Source organism: Fistularia commersonii, chromosome 8 (assembly GCF_037954325.1).
Source record: "Fistularia commersonii isolate RoL2024-O1a breed Wild chromosome 8, RoL_Fcom_v1.0, whole genome shotgun sequence".
NCBI classification, from domain to species: Eukaryota; Metazoa; Chordata; class Actinopteri; order Syngnathiformes; family Fistulariidae; genus Fistularia; species Fistularia commersonii.
The window spans coordinates 3,908,610-3,931,118 of record NC_141291.1 but is presented as its reverse complement, the minus strand read 5'-3'; the positions used below and the strand labels follow the sequence as shown (position 1 = coordinate 3,931,118).

Sequence of the window (22,509 nt, the reverse complement as noted above, 5' to 3'; positions counted from 1 at the left end):
ATGTTCGCCCGGCCTCCTTCACGGGTTCTCTCCGGGTTCTCCATCTTCCGCGGTCGGAGAAGAATTGTGGATGAGAGGGTGAACAACAGATTATTGCATTTTCCGCACTATAATGCGCACCTAAAAGCCTTTTATTTTCTCAAAAACCAACAATGCGCCTTATAATCAGATGCGCCTTATATATGGATCAATATTGGTTAATAATGGCTTCTGTAGTCAACAAAGTAGCAGCGGTACAAATGGTAAAGGGGAATTCCAGTCCCACAACAGTTGTGTGTGGATAAAGACCCCAAAATGGCACCTTTCAAGAGACTAGCTTACGACGCAAAGTTTAAACTCAAGACGATCAGTCATCCTGTAGAACACGGGAATACAGCAGCGGCGAGAGAATTCAACGTTAATGAATCAATGGTACGGAAGTGGAGGAAGCAACAAGTGCGCCGAGTAAAGAAGACCAAACAGAGTTTCCGAGGAAACAAAGCGAGATGGCTAAAGTTGGAGGACAAACTTGAACAGTGGGTTGTTGAACAAAGAGCAGCAAGTAAAAGCGTCTCTACAGTCACTACTCAAATGAGGGCTACAGTGCTAGCTAGCTAGCGACATGAACATCAATTAATTTAGAGCCGGTCCTTCTTGGTGCTTTCGTTTTATGAAAAGCTTTAAACTGTGACAAATGGAGTTTGAAAAACATAGTTTTCAATGAAGGCGGTGCAAAAACCAGTAAGAGCAACTGGTATGTATGCTATCGTAGTGTGAATGCACTGACTTGTTTTGGGAGTGAATGGAGTTGTCAGAACGCTGGTTTGTATTCTATTAATGAAGTTTGACTAACTTAGCTGACTGTTTTGTTGACATTCCCTTTAGCGCAGTTTCATCTTGTGATACATAACACAACCCCAGCCACCACAGTAGTTTCTATTCTATGCGCCTTATAATGCAGTGCGCCTTATATATGGAAACAGTTTTAAAAACAGGCCATTCATTGAAGGTGCGCCTTATAATCCGATGTGCCTTATAGTGCGGAAAATATGGACTGAATTCATGTAAAAACACCTGAACCTGAGGAGATAATGGATGTTTCTGTACATTGGGGAATAAACATGAGAAGACTAGAAGGTAAATAAAAGAAATAAAGGTGTGATCTTTTCAATTCCATTCACTCTGTTGATTAATCATCATCCCTGATTTGGAGGAAAAAACATCAATTACGGTCTAAAACAATGTTAACAATATTCAATTCTATAAATCGTGATATTAAACAGTCATTCACGATTACGGGGCGATTTGGTCAACCCTGATTTCGGACTGTGGAGAACCCAGCTAGGAGAACGTACCGAGGCTCCACATGGTGAAGTGAGTTGTTTTAAAATCTTTACTGCCGTCGAGGAGGTCAAAGGTCAAGGCCTTTGGCTGCCCGCAATACTGAATTGACTCCACCCACGTAAAGAAATACGCGGATGAAAAAATAATCAAAGAATAAACGAATAGAGAGAAAAGACGATTATTTACATCGAGGAATGTGAGGCGACATACGTCGAGTCCAATGGGGAGCTCGTCAACCGTGGTGTTCGTCTGTGATTCCTCCCAGTCATCTGGGTTTTAATTTACAATTTCTGCCAAACGAGCGGCGCAACCGTCCTCCTATGTGGATAAAATAAAAAATAAAAAAGGTCTTTTTCTCCGCTCCGTCTTTGAACGAGCGCATATTAAATAAAACCTCCGCCATCAGCCGCCGCTATCGCCGAATAGTTCCTTATCTCCGAGTCGTTGGCGCAGGTCAACGCCGCGAATAAGCGCCGATTCGATTCCCCCCCTGAAAAAATTGCCTCCCTTATCGTGCGACCCCGTTTCGAAGCGCAGCGTGCACGTGGAACGGCGCGACCGATACGCCGCCGTCGCGTAATATCTCCAAAACACCTCGATCTGACACGACGACGGTTTATCGGTTGCATCCGTCCGGCTGCGTCCGTTCCTCCGTTCCTCGCAAAAGAACCCTCGCCTTATCTCAACTGGTCCGACGACCTCCGACGGTCACCTCGGCAGGGTCGGGCGAATTAAAAATCTCGCCGCCCTCCGACATGCACCGCGCCTGTCGGATAAAGCGGGCCGAAAGAAAAAGAATTAGATAAAATATCCGGCAGCTCGCGCTCGCCGAGTGTTTTCTCGTTTTATCTCCTGGCAGGTTGACTGAGCGAGCGGCGTTATTAACGGCGAGGACCCGAAGGGGCGAATTCTAAAGGGGAAAGGTGGGGAATGCAACCCACCTGGACCCTGCAACCCTCGCGGCTCTTATTAACCAATAAAAAACAATCTGTTTCTTCTTCTGTTGGAGCCGAAAGGACGGACAGACAAAGACAGACGGGCGTAGAGAGAGAGAGAGAGGGAGACGGTTTCCGCGGCGCACAAAGACTGAGAGGAAAAATAAAAATGTTTAATTAAAAACCCAAAACGGCGGAGCCGACAACAAAAAAGGCGGAAATACCAAAAGTCGGTTTATTTATTTAGCGGCTGACCTCTTCATCGCCGGAACAGAGGAGCGAGGGATGAGCCTCGTTTGCGAGAGAACGACCGAGTCGCTAATAGCGACGACGAGGACGACAACGGCGACAACAACAACAACGGCCCATAATTCTGTTTTCGAATGTAATTAAAGACTTTGTAATGGATTTTGAGGAGGAACTTAACGAGAGCCACCAACAGCCAAAGTCTAATCCCGCCTTGGCAGAGATGCCTGCTTCGCTCAGAGCCGGTGTGTTTAATCGCAACGCGCCGCCGCCGCCGCCGCCGCCGCCGCCAACCCCCCCCCCCCCCCGTGAGGTCACAGCGCCGTGGAACAGGCGGCGATCCGCTCTGGGAACTTTCCCAACGGACAAGGACCGGGATTTTTCCTCAACTGCCCTGCGGTTACCCCAAAGTATATCTGCTGCTTTTTGGCCTCCAAGAGCACGGCGGTGGGCTGGTTGCCATGGATACACCAAGGGTTAATTGGAGAAATCGTTTTCCTGCCGATGTGGGATTAGCACGCAGGTCTGAGGGTAATCCTGAAGTTCACCTGGTCAAAAACGAACGGTTACTTAACCAACAACACAAATACAACTACAACTTTAATAAAAATGATGATAATAGCAAAAATAATCATAATAATTATGATTACTATCATTCTATCACACTTATTATTCATATATTTCTGCATAATTCTAAATATATTAAAAATACAACGCATGCCTTTCTATATAATTCTAACATTTTTCATCATTCTTATGAATAATAATAATTATTATCATTATTATTCTGTCACACTTATAAATACTCTTATATTTCTACATAATCTGTATTAAACCCACAAAGCACTGATTTCTATATAATTCTTAAATGTCTTTTTTCTTATTATTCTTAATATTAGTAATATTAAAATTATTAATATGATATGATATTTTTTTGGTCTTGCTCTATCCTGTCTTCTACCTTTGTATTTATATTTATATGCATTTTTATTTTATTTTTTTGACATAATAAGTGTTACACTGCTGTGACAAAGGAAATTCCCTTATGGGGATCAAGAAAAGTTATCTTAATAACAATTATTATTATTATTTTTGTTCTGCCACACTTATTAATAGTCTTATATTTCTATATTTATATTAAACACACAACGCACACATTTCTATATCATTATTACATTTCTTGTTTTTATTCATTTCTTATTCATTTTCTATTTCTTATTAATAATAATAATAATAATAAATGTTATTATTATTATAGTTTTGTCACCCACGACCCAACCCTGGATCATGGCAGGAGATGTAAGGATAATAATAGGAATAATAATATTTGATAACAGGACTAATATTATAAATAATAATATGAATATAATGCCCTTGTGACACTATCCTGGATAAACGGCAGAGGATGGATGGATGGTTGGATGGATGATTAGGAATAATAGTAAATAATAATGATAATAAATATTATCAATCTTATCATTCTCAATAGCACTGAGGTGCTGTTCCAGTGATGCTACTGAGGATAAGTGGCAGAGGATGGATGGATGGATGGATGGATGGATGAATAACAGTTAATAATAGTAATAAAAAATATTATTACTTTTATTAATATCATTAGGGTGCTTCTCCATGGCGCTTCTCTGGATAACTCACAGAGGATTGAGGGAATGGATGGGTGGATAAACACTACAAAGACTAATACTGCAAATAAGGACAATTATAGTAATAATAATGATGATGATGATGATGATGATATGCAAACAGAGTGAGCAGTATAAACCTGAATAGTGAAGAGGTAAAATTCAAATATAACGTCATAGATAGATAGATAGATAGATAGATAGATAGATAGATAGATAGATAGATAGATAGATAGATAGATAGGGAGTCGCTGTTTCTGTACACCGTATGATCCGATTGGACAGATCAACCTGTCAAACAAACAGCCGGTAAAGGTGTATTTTCCCAACTCTTTCTTGACAGGAATTTCATCAACAAAACAAAAACAAAACACCAACCGGCTAACTGTGCAAAGGAGGCTGTGCTGCCCCTAGTGGCGGGGGGTGGAACTGCACCGCAGGAACCAGGAAGCAGTGAGGAGAAGGCCCCGCCTCCAGACTCGCCGGAAACACTGTTTTTTTTTTTTTTTGTTGTTTTGGAGGAAAAAAGGCTCTAGAACGAACCAAACTTAAGTCTTTCTTCAGGAAGATCACTACACCACCACTAAAAATGGCTTTCAGGATGGGAAGGTAGTACGAATGAATTTTATTTGGGTGTTTTTTTTTTTTTTTTTTAGAATTGGGTGTATGTGTATCAGCATAGAAAGTATTTTAATTATACTCTGTATAGTGCTGTCTGATTTTGTGTCGCGTATATAGATTTGTGAATTAAAAAAAAAAAAAAAAAAACATATGGCTCCGGTCCGGAACAGCTGCACCCTCACAAGCGCGTCGCCCTGACGTCACGCCGACCTCCCGTCCAATCAGGTTCACCGCTCCGCCGCCGCCAGCGCAATGTTCCCAAAACATCTGTGGTCACCCCCCCCCCCCCCCCCCCACACTCCACCCCACGCCACCCCACTCCACGACACTCCACCCCACTCTCCACCACTCCACGACACTCCGCGCCACTCCACCTCCACAGCTGCAGGGGTGGAGATCCACGGGCCAATGGCTCGCCGCCTTTCGCGTCACATGACCGCCCGTCACCAATCACAAATAATCCCTGGCGAACGCCGGGAATCCAACCCGCAACCTTCCCGTGCCTGGAAACACGCACCCACGATGGCTGGAAGAGGACGCGCTTTGCGGGGAAACAACACGCCAATAACGCACGCACGCACGCGCACATGTCCGCACAGTTACGGTTCAGACCGAGAGCAAACACGGTCCGAGACTGCTCGTGCGCGTCACGTGGCTCCTGATGACGAGACGTGCGTGCGTGCGCGTGCACCGGAGAGTCCGGCGTCCATCTCAAAATGTGCACATGTGAGCACGCGTATCACCATGCGAGCACGCGCATCACCGCGTCTTCATCTACATCAACGTCACCGACTGCGTGTTGCGCGTGTACGCCCCCGCGCTCACGGACAGCTCCGTGCGCGACTCCTCCTGGAATTTCGCACCGCGTGTCGGGCTGCACCGGAACGCGCACGCACACACACACACACACACACACACACACACACACACACACGCACGCACGCACACGCACACAACATCCCTCCCGCAACTTGGATCGGACTCGTTTTTTTTTTTTGGTTGTTTTGACCTTGCATTGAACGGCTGCACCCCACCCACTCACACGCACGCTCCCCCCCACACCTTCACACAGACACACACACACATACACACACGCACATGCACACGCGCACACCTCCGCCCCGCATCAGCATTCAGATCAGTCTGCAGCGAGAGAATGTGGAAACTCTGCCTCCGCTTCCTCCCGGCGGGAGGACCGGCGGGGGGCGGGGGGGACCGGCGGGGGGACCCCCACCTCCGTCCTCTCCTCCCCCCCCACTCCTTCTTTTCATCCATCGTTCCCGCAGGAAAATTAAAAAAAAAAAAGAAAAAAAGCTGCGGGGCGTCGGAAGTTTACCTGTCTGCGGAGGCGCGTCAGGGCGCGGAGCTCCCACGGAGCTCCATCACCGGGCCGGGGGGTCTTTAGCGGTAACTCCACACGCACACGGGTTTCCAGACGGGTCGGAAGAAAGAAAAAAAAACTCGTGCACGTCTCATGCACGAGTGTAAGATCCGTGGAGAATAGATCCCGCGTCCGTCCTCCACTTCAACTCGTGATTTTCACCCCGTTCCACCCGCGCCTGGATCCCGGTTTCATCCCTCCATCTCCGGGAGAGAGTGAGAGAAGCAACTCCCATCCACCGGTTCTTCCCCCCCTCCTCCTCCTCCTCCTCTTTTCTTCTTCTTCTTCTTCTTCTTCTTCTTCCTCCTCGTCCCGTCAACCGCCGCGCTGCGTGGGTAATCCCGCACCGGGAGGCTGTGGATCCACGCGGGCCGCGGACGTGCGGGATAATCCAACCGGGGTCCGACGCTCCGGGCGGGTTCTCCTACCGCCCGGACATGATGTCATCGCTCCCGGTTCCCCCCTCGATCCCCCACCCACGCCCCCCCCCTCCACCCCTCCGCCGGTAAACCGATACCGGGACCCGCACTCCGGTTCAGTCCGCCCGGCCGCACCGACGAGGCTTTCTCCTCCCGCGGTCGCAAATCGGGGTAAAGTTTACCGCTTCCGGTCAAGACGGCGGGTCGTCCGGTCCCACGCAGCGGGGGTTCGGATCGGAGTCACGGTCCTCCTCCGCCCCCCCCACGGTCCTCCACGCAGCCACCGCTAATCCACAGTGCGGCGGCTCTGGCGGACCCGTCAAGCGCGAAAGCTTGACCGCAACCGCATTCCGGTTTATTCCTTTCAGAATAAAAGTCCCGCGCTCGTCACCGGATCTTCCGTTTTGCGTCGGCCGCTGCGTGAAGGCGGATTAAGCGGAACACGAAACGATTTTTAACGCTTCATTTATGAATTAATTTTTAATCAACTGTGAACTCACAAGCCTCGCCCGCTTCATCGGTCCATCCAGTTCCACCGTGACCTCAACTGGCATACTAATCAACCCATACTAACAGTATAAATATAACCAAATCTAATGTTAAATAAATATAACTACACCTTAATGCTTAATAACTCTGAATTTATAAGTCATTCAAATCCAAACTGTCACATATGCATTTGCATAGATGTCAAAAAAAGTTGCAAAGCTAGCTTTCAGTGCTGCAGAGTTTCTAGACAAATCTTTCATGAACGCGTTCTGCTGCGTTGCAGTTTTGGCTTTTAATTCTTTGACAATTCGTGGAAGGATAACTTTTTGTCCTCAATTTTTTTGTTTTTAATTTTAGTCTTGATGTTCTTAACTTTGATACTGCTACCCCATGTGCCTACCAGTTTTTCTGATTCTGAATTGTGAGAAATGTAGTTTAAGGTAAACGCACACATTTGTCTTATTGATTTTTAAGACAACCAGACCTTTTAAGACTTCCTCGCGGGCCACAAAAAAAAATGATGTGGCGGGCTACATTTGGCCCGCGGACCTTGAGTTTGATAATAAGTTAAATAGCTCAATTTCTGTTTTAATACGAAATACATAGTAGCTTTCATTCCAGGAAAAAAAACGGAATTCATTCACAACCCCAAAAATCACGCAGAAAACAAGCATCAACATACACCCCAACATTCGTGCCTCGTTACAATATATAGATAAATGTTCCAAATAAGTATTCTAAGTGAGAATTGATTAGTTATACATAAGAGTTAAACGTGTCATCTTGGTAATGGATGCGAAACTCGACTAATCAGTTCGATTTAACGCGGTGGTTCGCGGGTTTTTTTTTTTTAGGGGGCGGGATTTGCTTCATCATGCCCGGGCTTTTATTTTGAAACGATCCCCACACAACCGGAAGTTGCTTGGTGTAAGCTCGTCTAGCTTGACGCGGTTGATCGCCCGCTGCACGGAAGTTAGAGGAAGACCTCGGACTGGCGCGCGCGGCCGACACCCACAGGACCCGGATGGACGGTCAACTTTCACCCGACACACACACACACACACACACACACACACACACACACACACACACACACACACACACACACACACACACACACACACACACACACACACACACACACTTGTGTCTGCACCATGGCATGAGGAGGGCTCTGCAGCAAGGACCAGAGAGAGAGGGAGGGAAAAAAGGGAAAAGAGATATAGAGAAAGACAGAGAGAAATATTCAAAAAAGAGAGGAGGAGAGACAAGAGAGAAAGAGAGGAGGAAAGAGAGACGGAAAGAGAGAAGGATTGCCGAAGAGAGCGATAGACGATGAGTCAAAAATAAAGTGAATGAGAGAGGATAGAGAAAAAAGAGGGCGAGAGATTCATGGTCAAAGAGAGGAAGAAAGAAAGAGAGATATTCAAAAAGAGAGATGGAAAGAGAGAGTAAAAGAGAGGAAGAAAGAAAGAGTGAGAGATTGCCAAAGACAAACCAAAGAGATAAGCCAAAAGAGAAAGAGAGAGATATTCCAAAAAAAGAGTGAGAGTGAAAGAGAGAGAGAGAAGGAACGAGAGCTGGAGAGAGAGATATTCAAAGAAAGAAAGAAAGAAAGAAAGAAAGAAAGAAAGAAAGAAAGATTGCTGAAGAGAGATAAAGGATGAGTGAAAGAGTCAAAAATAGAGAGAATGAGAGAGGGAACAGAAAAAAGAGGGAGAGAGAGATTGATAGTCAAAGAGAGAGAAAGAATGAGAGATGGAAAGAGAGAGTCAAACTGAGGAAGAAAGAAAGAGAGAGGGATAAACCACAAGAAAATATTCAAAAAGAGAGAGAGTGAGATAGAAGGAAAGAGAGAGCTGGAGAGAGAGATATTCAAAAAGGGAGCAAAGGATATTCAAAGAGAGAAAGAGAGAGGGATCGCTGAAGAGAGAGATAAATGATGACAGAAAGAGTCAAAAATAGAGAGAATGAGAGAGAGATCTATTGAAAGAGAGAGAGAAAAGAGGGAAAGAGAGATGCTAAAAGGAGAGTCTCAGATTGAGAGTCAAAGAGAGAGAGAGAAAGAAAGAAAGCGAGGGAGAGAGAGATCATGGAAGAGAGAAGAAGAAAGAGAGTCCAAAACAGAGAGAATGACAGAGAAGATGGAGAGAAAAGAGGAGAGAGAAAGAAAGAGAGCTGGAGAAGAAGAGATACAAAAAGAGAGTGAGAGATAGTCAGAGAGTCAAAGTGAGGGAGAGAAACGAGATAAAGGAGGGAGAGAAAGATTGAAAGAGAGTAAAAGAGAGAAAAGAAAAGAGCGCTAGCTCCTGAAGCTAAAGCTCTTAGCACACCTCAACAATATTATCACTAGTTACTTTGATTATTATTGGATATAAAATATACATAAACATATAAATATATGCAAAAAAAATAAAAATAATAAATGAAAATATATATATATATAAATATAAATATATAAAAATAAATATACATATAAAAAGAGTCAATGTCCCTGCGAAATAAAAGCCTGGGTTCTGATGTCGTGACCTCGTCGTGGACCTTCTGCAGGCCCAGGGTGGAAGAGAAGCCTGTGTGTGTGTGTGTGTGTGTGTGTGTGTGTGTGTGTGTGTGTGTGTGTGTGTGTGTGTGAGTCCAGAGCGCAGCCCCTGATTTCTTTCCGCCGCTATCGACGCAGGCCGAGGTCGTCCATCAGCGAGAAGACGGCGGCCAATGGCGCGCCTTCCTCTGACCTTCTCGTCAATCAATGCGCAGCTTTTTGTCTCCCGAGGCGACGATCGGCCGCTCGGCCGTTCATCAACGACCGCGAGCGGAGAGAAAGAGAGAGCAGGAAACAACACCTTCAAAATAAGACGCTTTGAAAGACAGCGGCTGAGCGCCATCTGGAATTAGAAGAACAAAAACTACAAAATAAAACCAGTGGATTTCAGCAGCAGGGGGGAAGAAAAGCTTTAGCGTCACAGATCGATTGATCGGGCGATCGATTTACGATCAATCTATGAGGAAGGTCTTTCTCCACCCGGCTGAAGATGAGCTCCATCCGGCCATGTTCTCCACTGTTATCCTGCACCTCCTCCTCTGACACACATGGTGCACAGCAGCTCATCTGTCAGACAGCACATCCTTCCGTGTGTGTGTGTGTGTGTGTGTGTGAGTGTGTGTGTGTGTGTGTGTGTGTCCCTGCTATTTTTGGAAGCTCCTTATTTGGGCGTCCGTCAGCTGTGGCCTCTGGAGTCCAGCGGGTGAATCTGGATCAGCGCTTGCTGACATGGCCTTTTCGCTACGTTCCCTCAAGAAGTCCTCCTCCTTCTCCTCGCTGAGTACCTGAATGCTATGCTTCCAGATGTTTCCAGATGTTTCCAGATGTTTCCAGATGTTTCCAGATGTTCCCAGACCAATCAGAAGGGATGCTATTGCCATTTGTAAGAGCCTGGGGACGGTTCGGCACTAGCCGCTTCGACCCATTAGCTTGGTGAAGATCCAGAACAGGCACCCTGCTCGGTCCACTAGTGATGCTAACCCAATGCTAACCTCATGCTAACCCGATGCGTTTGTTTATTGTTTTTTTTAAATACAAATTTTTATTGAACACAAATAGTATAAACAGATATACATATGTACAAACAAAAATGAAAAACTAGAATCATGCTAACCCGATGCTAACCTAATGCTATCCTGATGCTAACCCAGTTCTACAGTCATCACATGTGCACAATAAAAAAAAATCTGAAGGCGGGTGGAGCCTAAGCGTAATTTCACATTAATAATATTGTTATATAAAGTGGTAAGACTTTCTTTAAAATATTAAAAATATAATTAATACATAGTATAATAAATGTAACGTACTATGAATAGGTAATATAAGTCAATAAAAAGGAAATACAAGGCTGGGTCCTGAACTTTATTCCAAAACCCAGCGCATCAATTGGCTGATTTTCTGTGGCGTCGCTGAAAACGCTGCTACAAGACATATAATTGGACGGCTAAGCTAAGCTAACACCCCCTGCGCCACCACAAACCAACACAGCCATTTGAAAACATGGACAAGAACCGATAACAAGCCACGCCAGAACCGGGCTGTCGACCGTCCGGCCAAACCATCCACACTTCCTGTTCGGAGCCCCAGGAAATATTGACCAATCACAAGGCGCAATACTGAGCGGGTCCATTACACACGGCGCCACACTACTGTTGTTTGAGTTTGATTCCCTGCATGGAGCAACCATTCACCCTCTCGTTCAATATCAGATAGAAATACAATTCACCCTTTCATTCATTAATCATATAGAAATATAAAAATTCCCCCTCATTCATCATCATATAGAAATATAAAAAATTCCCCCTTTCATTCTCATGCTATATAGACTTGCATGTAGACATGTCGGCCCATTCACCCTCTCATTCCCATGTTATATAAAGACTTAAAACCATTCACCCGATCATCAACTTAAATATTGGTTTGTACAAACATTCACCCTGTCATTCGCATAAACCCATTCATCCTCTCATTCATCATCATATAAGAATAAGAATAAGAACAACTTTATTTATCCCGAGGGAATTGTTGTGCCAGAGTTTCAAGTAAAACATAAAAATAATAAATAATTGTAGGAAATTGTATAAACAGTAAAAAAAAATGTTAAAAAAAGGAGGGGAGAAAAAGAAATACAAATAAAACTATAAAGTGTCAAAGTCAAGGCTATAAAGATATATAGAAATACAAAAATTAACCCTTTCATTCATCATCATTTAAAAATACTAAATTCATCCTCTCATTCATCATCATATAGTAATGCAATAATTCACCCTTTCATTCATCATCAAATAAAAATACTAAATTCACCCTTTCATTCATCATCATATAAAAATACAAAAATCCACCCTTTCATTCATCATCATATAAAAATACTAAATTCACCCTTTCATTCATCATCACATAAAAATACTAAATTCATCTTCTCATTCATCATCATATAGTAATGCAACAATTCACCCTTTCATTCATCATCAAATAAAAATACTAAAGTCACCCTTTCATTCATCATCAAACAAAAATACTAAATTCACCCTTTCATTCATCATAATATAAAATACTAAATTCCCCCTTTCATTCATCATCATATAAAAATACAAAAATTCACCCTTTCATTCATCATAATATAGAAATGCAACACTTCACCCTCTCATTCCTGCATGAAGATATGTAAAACCATTCACTCTGTCATTCACGGGTCATGTATGGACACACACTCATTCACACACTCTCACACTCATTCACCCTCTCATTTACAGATGATAAAGTGACATGCAGTCATTGATCCTCTCATTTATCATCATTAAGAAATACAAAAATTCACCGTGTCTTTAAGTTGCATCTTCCATTCACTCATTTACAGCTCATGTTTGGACTGGACAACTAGTCCAGGTGTCATTTACGTCCTGCACCTTCGGTCCAGGTATCTGCTGTCAGACGCTAATCTGTGTAATCTGTGCACGGACCAGATTAGAAGATGTGAATCATCCGGACGGTGGAGTTCCTTCTGCAGGATAATTACATGAAGGAGGTTTAAAAAAAGGCTCTTTGAAGCGATGCAGATATAAAAATTACATTCCTGCGTCGTCTCCGCGCATGAAATATTGAAACGCCGCTGCATAATTCAAACGGGAATAATCTCACATTTGAATAATCTGCAAACATAAGCGCGTGTCAAACGGCGGGAACGCCGAGGTCAAAGTGCCCCCCCCCCCCGTTTGGATTTTTTCACGCCAATTGGATTCCGAGTCCTTCGTCCGGAGACGGCGGCCGCCATCACTCACGCCACAGAGCCGTCAACACCTAAATCAATTAATTACACTTTTGTGACATATTCGGACCCCATGAGCACCATCATGTTGATATTATTAGCAGAAATTGAAGTGACAAACACACACACACACACACACACTGATTCTCCACACTCCATACATATATATACACACGCTTACATATATATAAATATATAGTTAAATGAGCCTCAAAATTGAATTATCACTTCAAAATAAAGCACCTCATGCATAAAATGAGCTGAAATACGTTCGAGACGGAGGGACGAGTCCAGAATCTGTGTGTGTGTGTGTGTGTGTTATTAACATATTATTACCGTGTAGTTGATGTATTATTAATGTGTCACCCATTGATAATGGGGCATTTTCGAAAGTCACGAAACTGGTATTCGATTAATTATGACTTAATGACCTATTTGGAACTCCTAATTACAAAAATATTATTTATCATGTCATATTTATTATTGTTGTTGTTTTTATAAGCAGAAGATGAAGCGAAAACACACACTCGCACTGATTCCCTAATAGATATATATAGATATATATTCATATATATGTAAATATGCTGCTCCAAAAATTAAAAGGAACAGCTAAACAACATAATGTATATATACATCACATATATATCACTATTATATATGACATATATTCACACATGTATACATTTTTTATACATATATACACATTATACGTGTATATATATATATATATAGTTAATTGAGTGCTGTAAGTGAATTATTTCAAGAGAAGCAGATGGTAGGGGAAGGGGGTGAGGTGTTATGAACATCTTATTAACATGTTATTCAAGCGTTATTAACATGTTATGAACATGTTATGAACATGTTGACTGTGTTAAGTTGTTATTTATGTATTATTCATTTGATAACCATGTTTTTTCCATGACGTTAAGCAACACGTCCCTTTTCGGATGATACACACTGGTGTTTGCACACACCCTATGCGCGCAAGTGTGCATCGGCAAAGAAAGCTGGCGGAAAAATCTGTGCTTTGGAACGTTTGCATTTTGGGGTTTTATTTTCCCCCCCATGATGTGCGTTCTCCCAAATGCAGACCGTCCCGCGGTGGCCAAGCGCTTAAACTCAGCCGCGGCGGCGTCCGGGGCGGCGGCGGCGGAAGCGGCACGTCTGCCGACCGAGAGTGAGGTTCATTAGCAGCTAAAGTTCTGACAGCTCTGACACGGTCAGCTTTGTTCCAGAATAATAGGGCCGGGGAGCACTTTCTGTCAGACACACACACACACACACACACACACACACACACACACACACACACACAAAGGCAGAACCTCACTTTTTCTCTTATTATTTCTAACACACTGGAGCTAAAAGGCCTTGACAAGAAGAGCTGACCGACACAGCCGCTGCCATTCTACTGTACACACACACACACACACACACATAGTACTATGGTACTACTACAATGTACCTGAGTATCTGGTACATCCCTTTGTATGACACAGCGAGCACCAAGATTTCAGTCTGTGTCGTGTTGGCGATGGCGCCCGTTCATGATTGGTCGATTTTAAAGTTCACTGCAGTGAACCCGAACCCGATGGAAAAGCAGGAAACCGGTGTAATGAGCTGGTTATGAGCCTATAACCTACAAAATCGAGTGTTGTCTCCGTCGCCCAAAGGTGACCAGGTCAAAAGGTCATGGATGAAGGTGACTTCCTGTCACGCTGCTAAGCTCCGCCCCCCCCCACGCACGCCCCGACTTTTATATGGTTATTATTTCCACCGAGTTGTAGGAAGATCTCCAAAGAAAACACCAGACGAAGAGTAGCGTTTGTTTGTGTGAGCTTTCACTGTGTTGAAGGCCAATTATAGAGCAACACACACACACACACACACACACACACACACACACACACACACACACACACACACAGATGCCAGGCTACGAACAGAAGAGCGGCGGTATAAAAAGCCAAAGAATGAACGTCGGGCTCATAAACGCTCTGTGAAGACGCTTCTATTTTTTTGTTTCTGCAGCGCCAACGTCTCCAGGTCCAGGTTGCGCGTGAATGAATGAATTTGTGTCTTTAAAACATATGAATGAGTGAATGGATGTAGGTCTCAATACCACATATAAATGATTGAATGGTCTATATAATATGTTAATATGTCTATATAATGTGATTGTGAATGAATGAATGTGTCTCTAAACCACAAATGAATGAATCATTGTATGTCTCAATATGACATAAATGAGTGAATGAATGTGTGTCTATGCAACAAATGACTGAGTGAGTCAATGGTTATATGTCTTTATGATGTGATAATGAATGAATGAATGTGAGTGAGTGAATGGTTTCAAGTCAATATATGATAATGAATGAATGAACAAACATTTGAGTGAGTGAATGGTTATATGTGTATTTTTGATGTGATAATGAATGAATGAATGTGAGTGAGTGAATGGTGTCAGGTCAATATATGATAATGAATGAGTGAATGAATATGCGTCCATACCACATACGAGTGTGTGAATGGTTATATGTGTATTTTTGATGTGATCATGAATGAATAAAAGTGGGTCGACACCACATATGAATGCATGATTGTACGTCTCCATGTGACACATGACTGAGTGAACGTCTCTATACTGCATATGAATGGGTGAGTGAATGGTTATATGTGTATATGATGTAATAAAGAATGAATGAATGCCTCTAAACCACATATGAATGAATCATTGTGTGTCTGAATGACATGAATGAGTGAATAAATGCATGTCTATGCAACATATGAATGAGTGAATAGTTGTATATCTCTATACGAATTGTGAATAAATGAATTTGTGTCCATACCAGATATGAATGAATCGTTGATGTCTCAATATGACATGAATGAGTGAATGAATGTGTGTCTATGCAACATATGACTGAGTGAACAGTTGTATGTCTCTATGAAATGTGGATGAGTGACTGAATGGATGCATGTTTTTTAATGATGTCATTGATGAATGAATAAATGATCGTAAATACTCGTAGTTATATGTGAATGAATGAAAGAATGAATGGTCATATGACTCAACCAATCACAGCATTCATAGCCAACAGTCTCTGATGAATGAATGAATGAATGAATGAATGAAACAACAAAAATGCAGATAACTAACACATATGCAATGTTACAGTTTCAGAGTTCAGACAACAGACACTGAGACGAGCACACACACACTCAACGCAGGCAAAACACACACACAGTTGTATGCATTACAGGCTGGTATCTCTCTACCCTCTCGCTCTCTCTCTCTCTCTCCACCCAGGCGTTATCTTCGTCCTCCCCGAGGTTCGGCCTCGGCCATCGGGGGTCAGACGGTAACCTAGGTGACGGCGGCCCCTTTATGAAGGGTTGAGGGGCTACGCTCCGTTCACACCCGCTGCTCGCTCTCCGCCTCACTGTGCTTCCTACCTTGACTCAGATAAGGCATCCCAAAGAGTGTGTATGTGTGTGTGTGCTTGCTTGCACATGCGTGCGCTTCCGCGTGCACGTTCTGCCAAACAGATAAGCCTGCAAGCCTCTTATTCATGCAGCGGCTAAAAAGACAAAGCCACGGTCACTTGCCATTTACTTGTTTACACTTCGCCGCGACCAAACACAGCCCGTGTCCTGTGTCTGTGTGTGTGTGTGTGTGTGTGTGTGTGTGCATGAGCGGCGTTGCTAATGTGTGTAACCATATCTGGCAAAATAAACCCTTCTGTGTGTGCGAGAGAGAGATGCTATATTTCTGTATTGATTGGCTGCTCCTCTCTTGTGCTGTGTTTCTTCTTGTATGTGTGTGTGTATGTGTGTGTGTGTGTGTGTGTGTGTGTGTGTGTGTGCACGGAGCCTGACAGATAAGCCTGCCCCTGCAAGCCTCTTATTCGTTCAGTGCCTGACAACAACAAGGCTGGCATTACTAATAAACTCCGTATCTACTCTCTGATATGAGCAATGAATGTAGAGTTTCTCAGAGCGTGTGTGTGTGTGTGTGTGTGTGTGTGCGTGTGTGTGTGTGAGGGGGCGAACCGGGGAGCGTCATTCACTCGTTCTTTTTTTTTTTCCTCATGGATTAACGCCAAAAAAAAAAAAGGGGGGATTCAGGGATCAGAAATGAGGAGGCTTTGAGGAACACTTTCAGTCAAGAACTGCAACATCCTGGGGGCGGAGCCTCAGCTGGCCTTGGGGGCAGGAGGCGGGGCTTATCTTGCACGGGTCAGCTGTCAATCACAGATGTCCGACCATTCATTCACCATTTCATTCACGATGGATCTGCTGGAGAACATCTAAAAAACACTTATAGACAACCCAGAAAGGAGGATTTGGAAAAACTCCCAGACAGGAGAACATCTCCAGAACCCAAGAAGGAGAATTTGGAAAGAACCTGAGTAGAACATCTGGGGAAGCCAGGCAGGAGAACATGTTGAACCCACATAAATGGAACCCGGGGTTCTCCTCGATTCTCAGCGAAGAACTACTGATGCATCACTGCGATAAAACCATGTTTCAAAATAAAACACACACACACACGTATTCATCCACCGGTGCAGATAGTCGGACGGAAACCGCTGTGTATTTTCGTCCCGTCTGTCGCAGTCGCTCCCGCGGGTTTTAGTATTATGGGATGTCGGGGCGTCCAGGCCCTCCTCCACATGAGGAAAAAAATTATATTATATTAAAAAAAATAATAAATCTAAGAATGATTAAACTCCAGGTTTAATTGGGTTGTGAGAAACTCGATGCCCCTGCAGCACACATTTTTATAATTTTTTTTAACACACACACAAGACCGGATAACACTTACTAATATGGCCATTTATTCCCACTCAGCGTCCAGTGTTATTTAGCTTAATATCAAGCTTAGCACCATGCGCGTGTGTGTGTGTGTGTGCACATACGTGCATGTACAGCTTCTGTTTTGCTGGGTTAGGTAACTCACACTTTCCTCTTATTCCCCGCCCCGTTCGTGCAGGGCTCAGCTTTAAATATGCTGTTTGTCTAAAGCGTTTTCGCATAAATTTTCAATCCGAGGAGGCTTTTTCGAGGGAGGGGGAGAAAAAATTTGTGCGGGCGGGAGAAGGAGGAAGATGAGAAGTGCCAGTCTCTGCTCATTGTGTCTACCAAATCTAAATTTAATGCTCGTCTGAGATGTTTCAGTGCGACTCCGTTGTTAGAAACTTCTCCGAAAGTGGATCATAAGCCCCGCCCCCCCCGCCCCCCCTCGACGCCACCAGCCGCCGCCGCCCCTCGGGACGACGAAGAAATAGAAAGGATGGAAGAGGATGCAGTGAGTCAGCTCTTCCTCGCTTTAACGTGACGGGACTGTCGATTCGGGGAAAAACCCGCGGGACGGACGGACGCGCGCACGTGACTCGCCGGTCGGCCAGGTGAGGAGCCGGACGGGTCGGCGCTAGCGTTAGCATAGCTGGGCTAATTTTAAAAAAAAAACATAAGAGGCAAACGCGCATCCTGCATGTGAGCGGTAATTTATGTTTTTTTTTTTTTTTGGAAAGAGTATGAGGACGGTACACTTTACGGCGAGTCTTCGCCCTCGCGAGAATAAAACCCTGATCTTTATCTCCTCCTCCTCGTCCTCCTCCTTTCTCTTCATCACCTCTATCCTTAAACTGCCGGCTTAACGCTTGAAGCGTGAAACGCACCCGCGCCGGTTCTCCGCCGGGGAGAAAAATGGCCGAGCGGCGAGCCGTCCGACCCCCCGCCTCCAGCCCGGAGGGACAGCGAGTAAGAGAGGAGAAGCTAGCGCTGAAAAAATCCCAGGTTTCACCACAAAAGTTGCTAATTGGGTTCTTTTTGGGCCGCCTTTACAGGCGGGAGATTTTCTGTCCCGTCGCTTCTCGCCGGTGGCCTCCAGCTCAGATCTGGAGCTTCAAAAGACACTCAACGAAAGATCGGACAAAGATCGCTTTCGGACAGAAAAGGGCGTTCTAGGAACTAGCCTCCGCGCAAAGGGGAACTTTGTACTGCATTCGTAACGCGCTCAAATACAAACCACCAAGCAAGAAGAAGAAGACGTGGACAACATGGAGGTTGAAATTGTCACGGTGTTCATATTCTTCATGGCGGGAAGTGTTTTTAATCTTCTCCCTTTGCTGGTATGTGAAGAGCCCCGTTAGCTAACTCCACACTAATTTGGGCCAAAATTTTGATGTTCCTCTGCAAGCTCTGGAAACCCCTCCGAGGTGGAGCAGACCAGAAGAGCTCAGACCTCCACGTCATTCCATTTCTTGCTAGTTCTGGCCATTTTGTGGCAAGAAAACATCTGAGCAGTGACCACGATAGTGTTTGAAAACGGCGCATAGCAAGATGTATCTGCTGTTGGACGTAGCTTATGAGTTCCACCAATCACCTATGAGTTCCTATGGAACCATACAAAGACCCTGCCAGGGAGTAGGAGCTGCTTCTAGGAGGTCCATGGTCCCTGGTTCCTCTGCTGTCCCAATGCACGATGAAACTGTCTGGTTCCTGAAAAGATTCTGCAAAAAGTACCCTGTGTGAGAAAGGCACTGGAGTTTGGGCCTGAGGGCTCTGACCTCCATAGTTCCATATGACGTATCTGGTGTTGGACGTGGCTTACGAGTTCCACCAATCCCCAAGCACCGATGAGTTCCTATGGAACCGTAAAAAGATCCTGCCCTGCCTCGTAGTAGGAGCTAAGATGGTTCTACGACCTGAGGTCCACTGATGGACTGCTTCCTGAAAGGGTTCTGCAAAGGACCAACAAAAACTTCCTAGAGTCAAAGAGGCTGCTGACTCCTGAGGGTCTCATGCCGCTTCCGGGAAATTGACGACCATCAGGTGGTCTCCACCCCACGTGTCCTGCATACAGGCGCCCCCTAGTGGTCTAATGAGGAACAGCAGCTGGTAGAGCCGCAGAGGTCGCCGGTTCGATCCCGGACTCCTCCGATCTACAGACCCGTCTTGGGAAGGACAGCTGCTACCGATGGTCAAGCTAGCGCCTTGAATGTTAGCTCTGCTACTATGGTTGTGTGAATGAACCTGATCATTTGAGATTGTTTCTCAGGGGGAGGACCATTACAGAACCAAAATGTCAACTTCAATTATTCGACTGATGAGGATGCATTCAAGAGTACCCTCCATCCCATAATATTTGGTCCCCCTTTAAGCCCCATTTTGTCGCTATTCATATTTTACAGACGGCTGATGGAGTCGGCGGTGAGTAAAAAAAATCTGTCTTTTACCAGAGCAGAAATTCAGAGGCTTCTACCTCGACCGGCAGCGCTAACAGTTACATGCTAATAGCTGAAATGATACGATAGCTTAATAACAGCCAACGTCTCTGCCGAAGGAGAGCTTTAAGTAGTTTTGCTATTTGAATTTTTCTCTTTTTTATTCATCCGTTCATTCATTTTTAACTCCTGCTTGGAAAAAGAACATCTCAAATGTTTTCCGAGCCGGATCATGTGACCAGGCGAGGCGAGGGCGAGCAGGGACGCTATGGGCAGGGAAACAAGGAATTATAAATATTAAAACCACGGCTTTAGCTTTAAATTTTTATCACTCTAACTTTACTTGTGAGGAATCTGGCGGAAACAAAGATGAAAAGAAAACAAAACACTTTAATTAATAAAACATTTTCATTTGTTTTTGCCCGTACACTCCCGACATGTTGCAGGTGGGGCAGAAAAAATGGCGGCGTCTAATTGCCGCGGACTCATTAGCATTAGCATCCAGGGATCCATCTCATCCGGAGAATTCAGAGACTTGGGTGCTTTTAAAAAAGTATGAACAAAGTTTATTTATTTTTTTATTTCCCTTTGGCTACACACACACACACACACACACAAGCTAACACACACACACAGAGTTCCATGCTGCTAATGATTGGAAGCCCACCAGCGTCTCCGCGCTAAATGAGAGCGCTAAACTCCGTCGCTGATCTACGCAGCAACCTGCTTTCAACCCCTGAAGCACCATCAGCGCCACTCTATGGCCACAGTGTGTGTGTGTGTGTGTGTGTGTGTGTACGCCTTGCAACTAGCACATTAGCTGGCTTTGGTTAGCTGGTGACAATCAATTGCTGCTTTTGTGTAAATTTTTATTATCAATAACTGTGAAACACACACACACACACACACACACATAGCCTGGCCTGGTTCCGTGTTCCTGCTTGTAAACAATCCCAAAGGGGAAATTGACAGGATTATAAAAACACAGCACTATTGATTTCAGAAACGGCCCTGGGTGACTGACAGCGAGTCCGAACGCAAATGGCCACTTCCTCTCCTCCGTCGGCCGCCGCGGTGGCGACGGGCGTTCCGGAGGCGTCACGGCTGTCACTCACTGTCGGGTGGGGGGTCAAGGGGTGAGAGGGAGTGGTGATGCCGCACGGGTTTTTATGGAGTTGTCAGCGTCCGAGTGTCGTGGCTAAACAGCAAGGCTACGGGTGTTCATCAGCCAATCCCGGCTGTCAGTCAAGCGAGAGGCAGGTTTAACCTGGACGGGTCAGCTGTCAATCACATGCAGAGATGTCCAACCACACCGGGCAGGGGGAACCCAGAGAACATGGAGGACCCACGCAGAGAGAATGCAGTAGAACACCAGATTAGAACCTGCATCTTAATGACGACAATGCTTTCCAACAATGCTAATATGTGAAGTGTCGTTGTGGCAACTGGACTCACGCCCCCCCCCCCCTTCCCCACCCCTCCACCATCTTTAACATTCATAAACCGGAACCTCTCTGCAGGCCACTAGAACTGATGGAGAGCCCTGAGCTGGATCACCAAGAACCTCCACGGACAAAAAAAAATACAAAAAAAATTGCCATCATGCTAACTTGCTAACAGCAGGCTAACATGCTAACAGCAGTGGGTTCAGCCGCTGTTCTCTTGTATTTTTATGGATTCGTGAGCCGAATAACTCCGATTGTACTTTTTCTTTGACTTGTGGTGGGTCCAACACACACACACACACACACACACACACACACACACACACACACACACACACACACACACACACACACACTCGGAGCACTGCGGCAATGACCCCCTTGATTGCAGATAGGGGGCGATAGAGAGAGTAAGTATATTCATTCATCCATTCATTGATTCATTCATCATCCACGCCGCTCTCGGGAATGCGGTGGGTCGAGAGGCGGGGTTTAACCGCCTGTCAATCACAGCAGTTAGGATATGATGCCTAGGAGTGATCATTTGGTGCGGATCCGCAAAGAAAATCTTTCTTGGAACCAATGATACTTTTTTCATTAAACCTTCCGGATCTTATTTTGAAAAATGACTGTTTCCACCATCGCCTTACTGCCACGCTTAACTCTTAACTGTTGCACCGTTTCACGCTTTAGCTAGCACAAGCTAGCCCTTGAGATAAAAAATTAGCCACAAACAAAAGTTCCCGGACAGCTTTTTCGTGAAGAAAACCAGCAAACGGCGAAGCTTCGCAGACTCAATGCAAATGAAAGCTACATTTAAAAAAAAAAAATCAAGATTCTGACCAAAGTTACGGGTTTATCACAACAGGTGATACACAAGTTCAACGCACGCAATGCATTATTAGCGGTGAACGGCTAGCTAATGAAGCTAGGAAACACTCCAAACTTTATCTTTACGTTCTATGAATTACTAT

At 44.6% G+C, this 22,509-nt stretch overlaps 1 protein-coding gene across 2 annotated transcripts in view; it reads right to left on the bottom strand.

Moving 5' to 3' along the window:
• Positions 1 to 6,876, bottom strand: part of lrfn5a (leucine rich repeat and fibronectin type III domain containing 5a) — an 80,581-nt gene extending 73,705 nt beyond the window's left edge. Inside the window, exon 1 of one of the 2 annotated variants that reach the window (XM_086150544.1) lies at positions 6,748 to 6,876. The gene's annotated coding sequence lies outside the window, so the exon portion shown is untranslated. Of the gene's footprint in view, positions 1 to 6,101; positions 6,589 to 6,747 lie in introns of those variants that run through there. The other variant, XM_086150543.1, reaches the window with a different exon arrangement.
• Between the last annotated feature and the right edge of the window lie 15,633 nt (positions 6,877 to 22,509).